Here is a 4,985-nt window from a genome sequence, read left to right on the forward strand (position 1 = left end):
ACAGGTATTATCCGTCGGCTTTTAAACATTCTGAAGCACTGAAAGAATAAAGACCTTCATACTCATATAAATCATCGGATATCAAACGAGAACCTTTCACAAAATAAGGTATCCTAAATGAATTATTATTCTTGTATTTTAGGAATCACACACGTTTTCATTATGAAAAGGTATTTAATATTCTTTGAATGATTCATGGTTTATAATACTTACTCGCGGCATTTCGTCTGAAACTAAGAGGTGTTTTAAAATGAGAATGGCACACATACATGGTCTGTAATGGGTGAGCCAAAGCTGCCAATTGACAAATATTTCAATTATTGTCAATTTACAAATACTACCATTAGTTTAAATTGACAAATATGACCATAACTGTCAATTGATAAATATTTAAAACAATGGAAATTGACAAATACGCCCATTTCTTAAATTAAAAAACGACCATTTCTTTAAATTCACGAATATTACATTCAACAACGATTCATCAGGGAGAGATGAGTTTTACAAACGTTATGATTGTTATGCTATTGTACTTTAATTATAAATTAATTGGTCATTATTCAGTATATATCCGCAATGAAATTAGTTTGGCTTCTTTGCTAAGAAGTTAAAAGCACTTATTTAACCGTTTAACAGTTAAACTCAATTGCCTTGATAGAATATTGTGAATATTGACAGTGGTGTGCACCATTTTAACAATCTATAAGAAAAGACATATCTGTTAAAACTGCTTTATCAAGCACGTAATTACTGTCAACGCACATTCAACAAAGACTTGTTTATGTGTTTTACTTTATTTCGAACAATGCAGTTTATCAGAATAGGATTGTCGCTGTAGATGGGGTTTGCGTCAAAGCCTCAATATGTAATACTTGTCTAGGAGCGATATGATATGAGCGATCTCAAATCGAACAAGGCTATCCTAACGTTTTTCACGGAAACTCTAAAGAACTAGACTCTACAAATGGGCTAGTTTAAGCGATGTCAGAACAAAAGGGAGAGAATGGAGAGTACGAAGGAGACAAACCGGCTCTATATGTACAATTTATCACACGTTACCATCAAATGTCAGGAGAGAGATTCATTAGTACTATTACATATCGTCTTTCGTTGGCACTTGCAGGCGTGACCCATGCACCAGATGCTGGGTAAAAACCACTGTCTTTAGACAATGTCCATTGTGGAAATCGAACCCATTTTAGTAAAATAGCCTCAATATTCTGTTTACTCTGAAAACATCTGAATAAAACTTAAGCGCCAAGACACAATTCAAAATGATCCTTAATGCTTCATTTCAAATTTGATGCAAACGTATAGTTTTAAGACAGATTCCAGCACGTGATTGTATTATAATTACACATGGGCTTAAATAAAAAACATATTGGGAAACTGTTTAAAATATCATTAAACAACCATTACATTGTCTACAACAAATGTAATTTAAGATGTCTGACCTTTCTTAATAGAAAACAAATGTATTTGCACCAGAACTGCAAAAACACAATAACATGAGGTTATATTATACTATTATATACACTGTTTAAGAGACAAATATTGATGAATACATACCACCATTCTAAAATATTTCATTTATGTTTAAAATGATTGGATACATTCGATTCGTGCCAATATGCATACAACTGACAAGTGAAAAGGGGTTCAGCTCCATAACCGTAAATGTATGTATTAATGTTGAACTGCATTATTGTAGGAAAATTGTTAAAAAATGTGAACCTCTCAAGTTTGGATATAATTGCGAATTAACTCTGTGTAAGAGCATGCTGACCGTTTACAACATCTACATTTTGAAACAACAATGCCCCTGGCCATGTACACACACACTGTTTTTACAGGCTTATCCTTTATATAGTTGATGATATACTACTGTATAACACTCTTTGAACGAAGATTGTGAGATTTAGTTTTACATGTTGTTTTTCTATGTTAAGTAACAGTGAAACTGACCTTGACCTTAGAGGAACCAATTAAAATCCCAAGACCTCGACCTTGACCCTAGGGATCACAAACGCAATTCCATGAAAGTTCTCTATAAACCCACCTAATTACACTGACGAATAATAGATCTGTTGGAACAGACCACTCGTGAATAAAACTGCTGTATGCTTCCTGCATTTCTAAAAACGAAAAACCATTTGTGAGGACATAGCTTCTTTCACGATCAAACCCACATATGCATTAAGATCTTAAGGAATGTAGACAGCAATATACTGGTTTCAACCCGCGTGTCATCATAACATGATAATGGTGGATGCAATCGTGCTGAATGGACCATTTTTTATCTACAGGAAAGCATAATTACGACGAAGGGATTAACTATGACGGTTAAAAACATTAAGCTATGTTATCCATTTGTAAATCAGAATATACTCATTACATGAAATAATTTACAATAACGTGGCCAACAAACAAATAATATGCTGTGGCATTAATAACAAAGAAGACGATAAAATGTAGTGCAGTTTATATAATGAATGTCTTGAAAGGCTCTTGTTGTAATGATTATCCGCCAACAATACATTATTATTATGTCGATATTCCATATGACTCATTATATGCATCCATAATACACACCTGTGCTTTACATCAGTGTTTCAAAACTGAACATTTTTGCTTGTGTCGGCAAAAAGAATTATTAACATAGTTTGTTAAAGTAAATTGATATCGTTAGTTTATTCAAAAGTCATGTGTTGTGAATAGTCGCAACTGCTACATAAACTTTGCCATTTTGGTCTAATTTTTCTTATTTCTGACGAGAGAAATGTAAAAATTAACAGATTCAGCTTTCGTATGTTTTATAAATGCTTTTCCCCCTTACATCTTTGTATATCTCATTTTGTCCATATTAACAAAGCCAAAGCATATTCGCATTTAGTTTGCTACCGCAAACATTTGCCAACTTCATTTTGTTTTTTAGTGTATTCGGCGTCTGGAATGCGATCACGTGTTATACGAGCCTAATACATGTGTTCATATGAATCACAACGAATAAATTCATTAATCTGAACATGACTATATGTTAATCATTTATGTTTTCAGTTCCATAAATAATCATAGTTGCAGACATTAATCCTGAGTACACTGTTTACCGGAAATATTCGGACACATAGATAGAACACACATCAGTTAAAAACAAACGTAATCTATCTAAACATCAGTCAACAACTTATCGCATGACTGGTGTCCCGCCTTCTACGTTTATATTGAGTTACAAGACTTAGTAACTAAGATAACCGATATGTGACAACTTGACATGAAATCTTTTTGATAACTGTACAAGTAATTATTTTACTGAAATGATGTTTCAACCAATTAATGATACCTCATATGTTATCCTCTTTCTTTTCCAATATATTACGTTTTCTAATACATCAAATGACATTTTCTTGATTAGACGCACAATCTTACTTCTGTATCTATCTCCATTTGAATTTGCATGTCTACGGCAATAAAGTTTTCATTTTCATAGGAAATTGAACAGACATTATGTTGTTGATTTGATCAATTAAGCCTTTTCGGCTTCCAAATGTCTACAGATAAAACCGCCATCTCATTATAAATATGATATACTCTGTACATATGTTATGCATTCTCATGTTATGTATTATTTTTTCACTTTATGAAACATGGTTCGAATTGATATCATGGTGAAAAAAGTATTTGTGCGTCTGCCTTACGACTTCAAAATGGTATTTCTCATTTATTTTTTCTTTTAATTCGATGAATAGAAGTGTTTTGCCTATAGTCTCAATTCGTTTCACTTTGTGCTCACAATGTAAATTTGGTATAGGTATGGATGAAGAATAAAAACAAAACATACACTAACTCAGCTTTTCTTAATTGTTACAAATGAAAAGCAACACCCTGCACAATGTTAGCAACTACATAGTGTGCCAAAATATTATCTTTGTATCATGTTCTTAATATTGTAATGACATATCAGATAGGAAAAGAAACTGGGCATATTGCCAAATTGGACTTCATGTATTATATGTGTATCACAATGCAATATTTACATATATATAATTAAACAAATATAAGTGAATTCAGATGTCGTTTTTTCATCGATATTAAAAAAACAATAATTCAACGTCACTGTCATAAATATTAAGGCAGACAACCCAGGTTGCGGCGAAAAACTACCTAGTATGAACTTTCTATTTTACGAATATTATCATTTTAGGAATCAATGCTCCCCTAAAAATACTACAGTATGGATAACAATAAGCAAATAAATACATAAATCAGTTTTGTTTTTATTTCTTCAATACAAGGAAACAAAATGAGCAGATAACTAAATCCTAGTTTTTTAACGGTAATGGGATTTTTTAAACTTATTGAAAGCATGTAGTTAACAATTTATCAAACAAAATTAAATTAATAAAACGTAGTATATTTGTTTCATTAAATGCAAAATTAAGATTGTGTTCACAAATAAGGAGTGCGCTCTTTTTGCGAGGAGGTTGCAATAAAAGGAAGTTGTGTAGGACGGAATATTGCGCCAGTTAAAAAAACAAGTTGTTTAAAACCAAGAAGACATGATATTTACCTTTAAAACTCGGACACTGAACCGTATTTCAAGATTTTACAACATATCGAAGAATGGTAAACTTAAAAGGTTTCCTTTAAACAGACCGAATATCCCCATATTACTAATGGCTTTCCCTTATGTATCTTCATTACAGCTTACTAAGTGCATATTACGTCTCTTAGATGTCAACTTTCATTTTAGAAGAAGATGCTGGTTGTTTTACAATAATGAGCTTAAGACAGTCTCCGTATATATTTCCTGTAAGCGTTTCCCATTTAAAGTAATTGAATTCTTGTTGTAATTTTATTACTTTGCGCTAGTTATTACGTATATGCTTACATTTCAATCTCAAGAGCGTTTTCAGATGTTGGTAAAAAGGATAAACCGTAAGCATAGCTCTCACTGGCTGGAAGGTAAAGATCAATTGTAAAAGATT

This window comes from Mya arenaria, chromosome 9, assembly GCF_026914265.1.
Source record: "Mya arenaria isolate MELC-2E11 chromosome 9, ASM2691426v1".
NCBI classification, from domain to species: Eukaryota; Metazoa; Mollusca; class Bivalvia; order Myida; family Myidae; genus Mya; species Mya arenaria.